The sequence below is a fragment of the Mytilus trossulus genome, chromosome 11 (assembly GCF_036588685.1).
Source record: "Mytilus trossulus isolate FHL-02 chromosome 11, PNRI_Mtr1.1.1.hap1, whole genome shotgun sequence".
Lineage (NCBI taxonomy): Eukaryota > Metazoa > Mollusca > Bivalvia > Mytilida > Mytilidae > Mytilus > Mytilus trossulus.
Window position 1 is genome coordinate 47,477,987 of NC_086383.1, and position 13,872 is coordinate 47,491,858.

Below are 13,872 nucleotides of genomic sequence, written 5' to 3' on the forward strand. Positions count from 1 at the left end.
TAACATCCTTTTGTACCCGATCATATAGGGATTTTCAAAGCATCAATTTTGAATGTTGACGAAGGTCAATTCTCTACTTCAAAACTCTGCTAGATTGTCATATAAAATATTCATCTCACTTTAGGCATAAATATAAACTGACAATCTACTTCATTATAACTACATTATAATCATTATATGTTATGTATATATAATCTTTGATAATTCCTTGATGTAATAGCAGAAGGGCAGTATTCATTCAAACAGTAAGAAGTAGCAACTATATATATTTGCTGCGACATGTATCAACATTTTTATTTAGGAATAGACGCTACATATATTTGCATGTTATTAACATATTTTTACAATGTTCTTGAAAAAATTAACTATTATCTCCATGATGTAATGTTGAGTACAAATTTTGCTTGGCCTGTTAATGATTCATATTATCTCATGGTTGTGTTATCGTCTATGCACATATAAATCACACATCAAAAGAAATTCCATTTAAAGTTAAATGATCTTTAGATTTGTTCAGCAGCTTTGTCTGGCTGCTTTGATATCCTCCTGAAATTCAATGACATTATTGACAGGCTGTTTAAAAATGAATACATTATTTGCAAAACATTTGTTCCATCCTATTCAGAGTTTTATTTTTGTGTCCTGTTTTATGAACTTTATCATTTTTCTATTGTCTACCACAAAAGTGGCACCACCTAAATTCAAACTTGATATGTGTTTTGTGTTAATAAGCATTGCATGTAAGTTTCAGAATGTTTGGGTGAGACAGACGTTAGTGAAAGAACTGAAATCAATTTCAGGACTTTCAGACGTGTGGATGTAGGTCAGTATGGACAGACAGACAAGTGTAAAACTTAACAAAATAGTTAAAATTTACCAAGAAATTGTACTAGCAAGATTACTACAGAATAACTGATGTTTCTAGTGCTATACCTGAACTTTTCTTAGTTCCTTACATTTCCAAACTTGTGGAAAGTTATCATAAAAATCATAGATAGGCACAGATTTTTAAGCCCATCAATGATATTGTTATAATATAAACGGTGACCTTTTATGCAATCGTTAAATATCATAACTTCCAATTACCATAACATGAATTAAGAAATAAATGTGCAATTGCACAGATAATATTGACTTTCAAAGATCTATACATTTTCAAAGGCATTACTCTCACAAAATATTTGATCTGCACTCATTGGACATAATGGTGATGTAAACCTTCAACTTTCAATATCTGCAATGAAGTGCACATACAATATGGGTTTTCCATATTATTTTCATTGCTAAGCCATAACTACCACAGAAATTATCTATCAGCACTGATTATGAAATCATATGAGAATTTGCTGATGTAATTGTAGATAAAAATTTCATTAAATAGTATTTACATTTCATAATACAATAAAGCTTTTGATATCAGTAATGACTTTCAAAACATCATAAAAGATATTGTGGTTGTTAACCTTTGAAATATTTATCATCATTAAGGGAATATTATACAGAAACTTGTATTTTTTTTCCAAAAACTTTTGACATAAAGTCAATTGGTGATATGCACTAATGAAATATTCAAAGAAAAGGTACCTTCTTCAATGACATATTTTGAGATAAAAAAATTTTTAGTTTTATTATTACTTGTTTAACAGAATTCAAACAGAATGATGTAATTTCAGGGTTTTTTTTCTTGCAAAATTTCCTATCAAACATTCTGGAAGTAGTACAAAGTCAATTGCAATAGAAAGCTAGAGAAACATGGTGGACATGCAAACTCTTTATTTGAATATATGTTGATAGTTTCCTCATTGTCAATCATACCACATCCCCTTGTTTCTTGTTAACCTTACTGATTTTCTGATGGATTTTGGATGTTTATCGTGAGTAATGTACTGTAAAAACAAAACACTTTTAATTTTGTTCTACCCATATATTTGTATGATAATTACACCTAAACTCTGATAAGAAATGAACCACTAAAAATATTGATTTTCTTCATTGTTTACATTTTCTAAACAAAGAGTTAACAAGAGTGCACACACTGAAATGTCTCGCCTTCTTTACTAATCATTGATATTATGTTGATAGTCCTAAGTATAAAGCTTTATTACAACCATCACATAAACTGTACACTAACCAAGATAGCTTAAAACAAAGAACAATGAACCATGAAAATGAGGTCAAGGTCAGATGAACCATGCCAGACAGACATGTACAGCTAACAATGCTTCCCTACAAAACAAATATAGTTGACCTATTACTTATAGTTTAAGAAAAATAGACCAAAACACAAAAACTCAGCACTGTGCAATGAACTGTGAAATTGAGGTCATGGTAATGGTCAAATAAAACCTGCCCTACTGACATATAGATCATAAAATATTTCTATACACCAAATATAGTTGACCTTTGGCATATAATATTAGATAAAAAGACCAAAACTTAAAAACTTAACTCTGACCACTAAACCATGAAAATGAGGTCAAGGTCAGATCACATCTGCCCGCTAGACATGTACACCTAACAATCATTCCATACAACAAATATAGTAGACCTATTGCATAAAGTATGAGAAAAACAGACCAAAACACAAAAACTTAACTACAACCAATGAACCATGAAAATGAGGTCAAGGTCAGATGACACCTGCCAGTTAGACATGTACACCTTACAGTCCTTCCATAAACCAAATATACTAGCCCTATTGCTTATAGTATCTGAGATATGGACTTGACCACCAAAACTTAACCTTGTTCACTGATCCATGAAATGAGGTCGAGGTCAAATGAAAACTGTCTGACGGGCATGAGGACCTTGCAAGGTACACACATACTAAATATAGTTATCCTATAACTTATAATAAGAGAGAATTCAACATTTCAAAAATTCTGAACTTTTTTTTCAAGTGGTCACTGAACCATGAAAATGAGGTCAAGGACATTGGACATGTGACTGGCAGAAACTTCGTAACATGAGGCATCTATATACATAGAATGAAGCATCCACGTCTTCTTCCTTCTAAAATATAAAGCTTTTAAGAAGTCAGCTAACGCCGCTGCCGCCGCCACCGGATCACTATCCCTATGTCGAGCTTTCTGCAACAAAAGTTGCAGGCTCGACAAAAATGTTCAAGGGGTATCAATGGTCAAAATTTTGATACCAGGAAATAATTCAGGATATGTTTATGTGAATATTAAATTTTGTTAAAATCCTAGCACTAATTTTTTTTAACTTATTTTGGCAGCCATTCCAACAATAATGGCCAACAGACAAGAATTGACATCCCGAATAAATTTGAAATAGCAATGACCTATGTAACACTTTTCATTGAAATCTTAGCACAAAACAAAACACATCAAAAAAAGAAAAGTAATCTTAAAATGTATGTTAATTTTATACAAAGAATGTTTACATGTACCAGCTGATTTTGTATCTATCTCTGCTTGTTTTTTTTTAATCATTCTCAAGTAACACAAAGACTGATGTTAAAAGTAAAATCTTGTTTTCGTGATGATAATGAAGTGAAAATATACAATTATATTTGGCCTGTCTGGGAATTTTATCTAAATATAATAAATGACAAGATATTATGATTGCAGTTGATGCACAGTTGTCAAATGTATGATTTGTGATGTGAATGGTATGACATCTGTGTGGTCTCAACTCAACTTATCACCCTCATTACCTATATGTACTATAATCTTCAGTATAGGTAAAACATTATGTAGACAGTGAATGGTTTTAAACAAAGCCTAGTTCATTCATTCCCCAAAGTTATAGTAACATTGTACCTTAAGTGATTATGTGTTTGTTAGATAGGAATTATGATATTCTATACACATTTGCTATTATAAAGTGTAAGATATTTTGATTATTGTTGGTTAAATACCTGCATATTCTTTTGAAGTGGTTTTAATTTACATGGGGTAAACTGACCTTAAGTATTTCTGTATCACTTTTAATGGAGCAATTGTGAAAAACAAAAAGTCTTTAATTTTATATCTATGGCAATTATCATTTTCAGCATCTCAAAATTGTTGTACCCTGTGAATACATAATGGTATTTCCAAGTGCTACAAGGAGGTTCCCATAAAGAAGATCAATGTTATCTTCATTTTACACCTCATTGACCTAATCAAATTTTACATCAGAAGTTTGTAATAAGTAATAATTTATTCACAAATTTAAAAAAAAAAAAAGGTTTATATCATATAATAGGACATATCTCAAATAATCTAGTTAAAACACATTGATACTGTTTTGTTAATTTAAATACATATTAAATTCTTTTTTTAGAAGTATTGCTAACATTTTCAATTGATTTTATTAATATTTTATTAATACATGTAGTCACATTTCAAGTAAAATATGCTGGAGAATTTTTCACGTCTTGTATTATCAAAACAAGCACAGTAACAATACTTTTGAAAATAGTTTTTTGAAAAAAGGATGATGAATGTTTAAAAACTATATTTTGGGAACATATAAACAATTTCTATAAGAATGCCCTAGCTGCTGATCTAAATGCTTGCCCTATCTGCAATACTATAAAGTTTGGTAAAATTATATAATGAAATACTGACAATTTTTGTGTGCCAAGTGATTATTTGAGTTGCTATGTTTCTGACAATGAAAAATCTAATTTATTTACCTTGCATCTCCACTTCAGCGAACTTTGAGGAATAACGCCAGGATGTCCTCATTATGTAAACTCCCTAATGTTACGTCAGATACTTCTATATATATATTCCTCTTACTTACAACTTAATCTAATTAATTCACAACTACTTTATAATATTCTTTTGAACTGATATATTTTTGTTTCACTCCAAAGAAAAAAGAAACTATTTAGTCTTGTTAAAGCAGAAACATTAGATATACTGTTCCCAGGTTAAAGACATTCAAAATTTATTTGTGTTATTTACGTTTCTGCAGGCTGAAATCAATATTTATTTCACTTTGAATTAAATATTTTAAGGAGAACATTGTAAAAAAAAAAAAATTTCAACTTGTATCTATAAATTTAAAACATCCTTCAATCTAATACCTTAATAAATTTCAAAAGAAGCTGAACTTATTTATCAAGTTATGAAGAGACATTAGCTAGTTTTATGGACTAAAAGCAAAGCTTAACAAATTAGTTAATGATTTAGTTTGGAAATTTGGCTGTTCCTGTACAAAAACTATAACAAACTGGATATCACATCCTAACTTTTATGGGGATGTTGTTCACAAAGCCAATAAATATAGACACAATTTGTGAAAACTTAATATTTAAACTTTTCTGAAAAGGTTACCCAAGTTCAACATTTTTATTTTAGAATATTGTTCTTATTGATATAAATATTTGATTTTGTTATCAACAAATTAAAGCTAAATTAATTACAATTGTTTTACATATACATGATATATACTATAGAATCTACCACTGCATCAAGTGTGATACAATATTTATCCACTGAAGACAGTTAAATTTTCAAACACGAGATTTGGTGGTGCAATCTGTTTCTCTAATGATTTCAAACAAAACACAGACAAACTTATTCCTACTTTGCGACTGATCTGCAAAAAGATGTGATCTTTATATGTAACGTCATCAGGCAATTTTTGGTCGCCTTTTTTCATGCGGTCACAATAGGTGTCCAAGATCACAATTATTTAGTAGTGCATTACTTTAAGACAATAAATACAAATAGAACCAGATGCTCCGCAGGGCGTAGCTTTATACGACCGCAGAGGTTGAACCCTGAACGGTTGGGGCAAGTATGGACACAACATTCAAGCTGGATTCAGCTCTAAATTTGGATTGTGATTAAATAGTTGACACAGCATAGGTTTCTGACACAGAATGAATGTGTTCTAATGAAATTAAAATTTTTGTTTTCTCTTAGAGCAATTCACTATGCTGCTGAATATTATTCCTCTCAAAAAAATGTTTGAAGAAATTTTCTTTTTATTTATGAAATTTCAAATGAGAAAATTGAACCCAATTTTTTTAATCACATCCCCCTTTCCCTTATTCCGTGTATTCCAAAACTAATCTCAATTAAAATTTCTAATGGAGTTTGCAACAATTACTACTCATTTAAATACATCATAAAAGGTTGAGATGTAAAAAAACTGCTTGTTATCACTGAATGGTAAAGATTATTTTAATTTATCAGTTGGTAGTAAAAAGTGAATGTATTTATAACAAAGATTTAAGTTGATTCTGGACAAAGAAAGATAACTCCAAATAAAAAAATTCTTACAATTAGATATTTCTTGCTTACTATTCTGGACAAAGAAAGATAACTCTAATTAAAAACAAAATTGCTATTTCACAATATTTTGCAATAAGATATTTCTTGCCATTGCGCAATACTGTGCAATTGAAAAGATTTGCTATTGCACAAAACTTAATATAATTTTAGATCCTAATTTGGACCAACTTGAAAACTGGGCCCATAATCAAAAATCTAAGTACATGTTTGGATTCAGCATATCAAAGAACCCCAAGATTTCAATTTTTGTTAAAATCAAACTAAGTTTAATTTTGGACCCTTTGGACTTTAATGTAGACCAATTTGAAAATAAGACCAAAAATGAGGAATCTACATACACAGTTAGATTTGGCATATCAAAGAACCCCATTTATTCAATTTTTGATGCAATCAAACAAAGTTTAATTTTGGACCCTGATTTGGACCAACTTGAAAACTGGGCCGATAATCAAGAATCTAAGTACATTTTTAGATTCAGCATATCAAAGAACCCAACCGATTAATTTTTTGTCAAAATCAAACGAAGTTTAATTTTGGACCCTTTGGACCTTAATGTAGACCAATTTGAAAACGGGACCAAAAGTTAAAAATCTACATACACAGTTAGATTCGGCATATCAAAGAACCCCAATTATTCAATTTTGATGAAATCAAACAAAGTTTAATTTTGGACCCTTTGGGCCCCTTATTCCTAAACTGTTGGGACCAAAACTCCCAAAATCATTACCAACCTTCCTTTTATGGTCATAAACCTTGTGTTTAAATTTCATAGATTTCTATTTACTTATACTAAAGTTATGGTGCGAAATCCAAGAATAATGCTTATTTGGGCCCTTTTTTGGCCCCTAATTCCTACACTGTTGAAACCAAAACTCCCAAAATCAATCCCAACCTTTCTTTTGTGGTCATAAACCTTGTGTCAAAATTTCATAGATTTCTATTAACTTAAACTAAAGTTATAGTGCGAAAACCAAGAAAATGCTTATTTGGGCCCTTTTTGGCCCCTAATTCCTAAAATGTTGGGACCAAAACTCCCAAAATCAATACCAACCTTCCTTTTGTGGTCATAAACCTTGTGATAAAATTTTATAGATTTATATTCACTTTTACTAAAGTTAGAGTGCGAAAACTAAAAGTTTTTTTGGACGACGACGACGACGCCAACGTGATAGCAATATACGACCAAATTTTTTTCAAAATTTGCGGTCGTATAAAAATCCAACCTGCTCTATTTCAATACAATATTTACAGTGTGTTGTACTACTTTTGGGACAAACTATATCAAAATTATAGAAAACTTCATCGGCTCTAACTCAAAATATGGACAATTTTATGTTAAGGGAGTCTTGAAATCTTTTGACAGCTTCCGAAGTGCTAATTTTTAACCTTTTTCAACTGGACCAAATCACTTCGTTACTTTAAAATTCATTACCTAAATTTTTTGACAGTGTCATTTCATCCCTTGACTTACTATTTGAGCTTTTAAACATGGAGAAATACATTTGGAAGGGGTATAAAAACAATTGGCAAGTAACACACTGTCCACACTTGGGACTACATTTGTGGACAACGAAAATCAAGGGACGACAGTTGTGGTCTCGGACAATAATACAGAGGGAAAACAAGAAAATTTGACGTCATAATCGGATTTTAACCAATGAAGAACTGAGATCAAACAAACCACACGTTGATTAATTTTTTTTATACAATGGGTGCAGAAAGGGATAAACTGTTGAAGAATTAGAGAAATGTACATCTAGATCCTACAAACTGTTGATACATTTACATATATTTTGATAATGCACAAGTTAATATTTTACTTTGATTGTTAATAATGTCTTTACGCTAAATCCATTGAAAGTTCTATGAGCACTGATTGATATTTAATTCTTGGATACATTTTATTTTTTTAGTTGCTTATTTATATATCTGATGGATTAACTGTTTTCAACTGATTTCTATAGGGTTTTTTTATCTCGTGATGTATCCCAACTGTCCAAGAAAAAGGAGGAGGGTTGGCATCCCCACAAATATTTTTAAACCTGCCTTTTGTAGGTGCCTGTCCCTAGTAATTGTTGCTGTATATCATATTTGTTTTTGTTTATTGTTTTGTACATAAATCAAACTGTAAATTGTTTTCTCAATTGATTTTTTTTTTAATTTTTCCTTTGTGGGCCTTCCATAGCTTGCTTTCATGGGTTGGTTTTGCTCCTTGTTGAAAGTGCTAAACTTCTAGGTGGAGGCAGTCTCATTTGAAATAATACCACATCTTATTATGTTTATAATTATATATACACTTATCATTTCTTTCTTCAATTTAATGAGGCATTCAAAACTTGTTCAGTGGTGGATCCAGAACTTTTCATAAGGGGGTGTGGGGCTGACTGACCTTAGGGGGGGGGGGGGGGGGGCACTCCAGTCATGCTTCAAAGATTCCCTATATAAATCAACCAAATAACCCATGGATCCGCCTATGTTGTTTTTGTAAGCAGTATTTCTATAAGATAGATAATCCAATTTCTTCATGTCACCATTACAACAAATTAAAAATCAAATGAACAAGGAAACTAACCTCTAAAAAAATCAACAAATGTACATTTGAAGTACCAGTAAAGAGATAAACAACAGCATAGGAATGACAGAAATAGGCAAAGAACTAAAAAATTATGTTTTTTTCCATCGACCAGGGATAATGAAAACACAAAAGTGTACACCACGAACATCTTGCATCCTTTATGGATCATTATTGAATTTCATGAATAAAAGATAAAGGACTACAACTTCTCTTGTATATTTCAAAACCTGCACTTTGAATCAGAGCTGCAATCCGAGTTGTACTATTGATAGAATGAATACCTTTAATTCTACCTGTTTGAGGTCTGTTATCAAGAAAAGTAAATCAATGTTACCAGATCAAACTACAAACTTTGTTTCCTATTTATAACTCTTGAGTAAAATTCATAAGTAGAACAGGTTGTATAGGTATTGACACTGCACTTAAAATTCTAAGAACTATATCATATCCAACACCATACACCAAGCACATACATGTCATTTGCTTCCTATAGTCAGGCACTACAGCTTTCCTAAATTAGATTTATTTACCTTTGATAATATTTCTAAATTGAATAGTGGGAAATTTGAAAATTTCCCTTTTTAAGACATAGAAGCTATTAAATTTAATTGGGGAATTGGCCCCTCATAAAATTCTACCAAACAGAAACAAACAAGACATAGATACACTTTCAATGCTTTCTCTCTATTTTGTTTAGGAAAATTCTCTCTCATTAAAACATATAATTTGTTTAATTTCATTGACAACTCTTGTAATGTAGCTAATTTTATGATAAAGTTTCTATATAAAATGAGATGTGGTATGATTGCCCATGAGACAACTATCCAACAGGGACCATAGTAAAGTAATGTAAACACCTATAGGGTATTGTAATTTAAAAGTCAATAGTTTGCTCTGTAAAATTTAATTTGATACATGTCAAAATCAAACTTGACGTCCACTTTGTCATTAGAAACAACATAAGAAATTTGAAAAAGATTGATTTAATTGTTCTCAAGATTTTTAATGGAAAATATAAAAACATGATTTTTCATTCAATCGAAGACCACAACTTCATAACAGGAAAAGTTACATAGTTGATCAAGCCAATTTTTGGAGTGATACTTGTAAACGTTTAGGCATTTATCATATATGAAGCTCCTTAAGAAGATAGGGTGGCTTTGAGAATTACGCAAGAATGTACTACACAAAATAATATTTTTTTCAATTTGATAAACAATGTTAATGATCACAACTAAAATCTCTGTTAATTCTTTTCTTTCTGACCAATTCACAAAAATTTTGAAATAAAATGAAATTACCTATGCAAATATCAATTCAGATTTGACATTCCAAAATTAGAGTACAATCTTGTGAAAATTTATGTCAGGGAATCGAACAAAGAAGTGAATGGCACCCTTCAAGACCAACATATTACAATTACTAACAAGTCAAGATGAGTACTGTATTGGCCTTTAGAGTAGAGGGTAAATACTTATTACATTTTAATATATCAAGTGTTGACAGTACTAAGTGCATGTCTTTTATACATACATGTACCTGTTACAAATGAAGACCTTGTGTCAATATAGTTTGCTTAATCAGTTTTGAATATGGGTTTGTTTATGTTGAAATTTATGCTATATAAATATGTAAAAGTTCAAATTATACATTCTGTTTTGTAACTAGTAGCAGACTATAATCATCATCAGCTGATTATTGGTTTTTGTTTATTTAGAAAAATAAAAGTTTGGTTTTCTTAAGTTACATCCATATTTTCTCCACATAAATACACATCAATATGAAAATGTACAAAATGCAAACTTTAACATAAATGAAATGATTTTACTTGTAAAAATGCTCAAATCATGTCTGGTTATAATAGGCTATGAAACTAACAATTCTTATACATTATCTAAACATGCTATTAAAGAGAAATGTTAAATGTGTGTTCCAGCTCTTCAAGAGAAAAAAGGAAATCAAAAATAAGAAATACACAAGTTTCATTTCTTAACACTCCTGATAATTTAAATATTTGTTGTATAGTTAAATGTAGAATAAAAATACAATATATTGACGTAATCTAAAACAACTTACCCCACAGGGTAAACTATCCTGTTCTTCAGACAGTAAACAATTTAGATTTGATCATTGTACACTCCTGATTAAATTCTTTATTCAGCCACTGTGACTCTTTTCTTCTGAAACAAAATAACATCATCTATTTACCACCAAGTGAACTCTTGTGATAGGCCGAGGGTATTGACTTGTGTGTTTATAGATACAAAGGATTGTGTAAACGTCTTTATGTCTGGTATGTAGACTACTGTTTGGAAGAGGTCAAGTTAAATTGTATGGTCTAATAAACTTTAACCTAAATCAGAAAATAAATTGTTTCCTCATTTTGATTAAATGAATGCAGCCTGTTTCGTTTTACAGTTTTTGATGGAAAAGAGGGGGATCTGAACATCTGCAATCATGAAGTTTCAAACCAATTATAAAATCCTTCCCTTAAGCTTGCAAATATAAACATAAAAAACTTTCAGGAACAAATTCATTGTACAATCAGTAATGCCAAATTTCAAACAAATTTCAAACAGGAAGTGGCAAAAGTGTTGCTTAGAAAGCATGATCAACCCTTAGATATAAGACAAGAAAATTTATATAATTTAAGTGTTTTAAAATTTTAACTGTCAGGGAGAGGAAACTCTGCATGTTAAAAATCTGTTGAAAAATGCTTTAACTAATTATCAGAGTTAAAAAAACGAGAACAAAGCACATAACCACAAAAAAAAGGGCTTAGGAGACACAAAGTACCAAACAATGAGTACTCACAATTACTAAAACCTAGCTCAATACTATTTATAACTAATAAATGAATCCTGTTTCCCCCGACTTAAATTATCAATTGGTACACATCAAATGGATTTAGTGTAAAGACACCATTGACAGTTGTAGATGGTCACAAACAAACATTTTATTTTATTAACAGACTATTGTTAGCAAATTAATTTTGCAACAGTAAAATCTCTGAATGATGCTAAAAACAATAAAACACAATTCAATCATTGCCTTAATCGACACACTCTATCATTATATATTCATAATCAAAGTTTCAATTTGTAAATGCAATAACAGCTTTTCAGAAAGAAAAAAAATGAGACCTCATCAGCTTTTAAAAAAATACATTGTACTTATAGTATATAATGGAATCAATTGTTCAATTCTACTATTATATGTACATGTAACAGGAACCATGAAGTACAGTGTGTCAAGAAAAAAACACATTTATACCTTTATGAACAATTAAATGTTTTTATTCATTAATTTAAATTTTATGATGACAATTACTAGTATTTTTTGTCACTATACATATGTTATATCACTAGAAGTAAACTGACAATTAAAACACTGTTCGAAAGAGGTAATAATTTTTTAACACAATAATCTGATTAAGGTTCGTTGGCTAACAAGAATGTAGACGTACGTGTAGATCAATGGGATGCATGCTTGATTCAAATAATATCCAGATTTTCTCAATAGGATATTATATTATCCTCAAATAAATGCTTTTTTAATATAAAAAGCTAACTAAATGTCTATCTATACTTCCTTCTGCTAATTTGCAGATTTAGCATTGTTGTGCTGATATTTCGAGTTATATATCCTCAATCAAGGAGTCATTGTCTAACTTTTCAAAATATTCCTAAATTAATGGAAAACTATTATAATGCTGTGAATGATAGTTAAAACCATCTGTTCAATTCTTATAATATTGTATCTTTCTCTTATAATGAATTTCTCCAAAAAAAAATCTCATCTTGCATTTTTGCAAAAACATGTGTACGTTGAACACAAAAACTATTAAAAAATAGTTGATATTTTAAGGCTGACTCAGTATCTCCTTGTTGATCATTCTTGTCTTTAACCCCTTCACCCCCGATCCCACCTGTAGTCATGATGGCAACCAACATTCTTTGATGGCCTGTATGACCCCCTATACTATTTTAGAATTGCCTAAGCTAAACTGTCTTGAAAGCAGGGAGTTTAAACATACATTTCATGGTCCATAAATTCAGATGTGTGTTTATAAAAATATGACAACTTAAGGCCTTTCTACAGTTCAAAATCGAAAAAACTTAGGAAGAATTCAAAATCAGATTGGGTGGGAGTCTTTTGAAGGCCACTACCTTACTGGTATGGGCTGTTGGTATTAACTTTTATCATTAATACATGAGATTTCTTAGTAAATAAAAAGGAACTGCTTCTCATTTTTTCTAATTTTATTCTTCAAGGGATACAATTTTGAACACAACATGTACCCTATTAAATGCTTATATGTCAATTGCATCAACAGCAACAGATTGAACTGTTGTAATCTATAGATATAATGTGCATTTAGCTTGTTAACTTCAAAAGCGTCAAGAGTCAGACTTAACTTTTACATTTTTTTTAAATCTGAATACAAACTGTATATCTTTTGAAAAATTTCTCTATTTTACCAGATGTGCAATATTAACATGTATTGCATATGTTTTTATGATGTCATCTCTTTACATTGAAAGCTATTCAACATGTGAAAGTAGTTCTCCAGATGAAATAAGGTCTTGAAATAGATGTTTATTTCCCTTGATCAATGACTGACTTCATCACATGTGATAACAATCAGATTAGCACTTGATAACAGGCAATTCATCACATGTGATAACAATCAGATTAGCACTTGATAACAGGCAATTCAACATGTTCAATGATGGAAACATCAGCAAATAGATATAGGAAGATGTGGTGTGAAAGTTCTCTTCTAAACTAACAAGCTTAAACTTAAACCTGAAAACTGCCAAAATTGTTCACTTACTGGGAAACATTGCCAGACTTTGTTGTATTTACTATTTGCTATTTTAGGTCATTTTCCAAGTAAAGTATTTCAGTCATACAAAAATGTAATGAGATAAGGCATGATAACACTTTATAATTATAAATATCAATATGATTTCATGATGGAAAGAAATGTTATAACTGTGACATGACGGTTGCTGTCTTAGCTTTCTGTAGCAAGAA

The 13,872-nt window shown here is 30.4% G+C and overlaps 1 protein-coding gene across 3 annotated transcripts in view; it reads right to left on the reverse strand.

Moving 5' to 3' along the window:
- Positions 1 to 13,872, reverse strand: part of LOC134691228 (putative extracellular sulfatase Sulf-1 homolog) — a 51,809-nt gene that overhangs the window by 36,230 nt on the left and 1,707 nt on the right. For 2 of the 3 annotated variants that reach the window (XM_063551593.1, XM_063551591.1), the window contains exon 2: positions 10,909 to 11,012. The gene's annotated coding sequence lies outside the window, so the exon portion shown is untranslated. The remainder of the gene's footprint in view (positions 1 to 10,908; positions 11,013 to 13,872) is intronic. The other variant, XM_063551592.1, reaches the window with a different exon arrangement.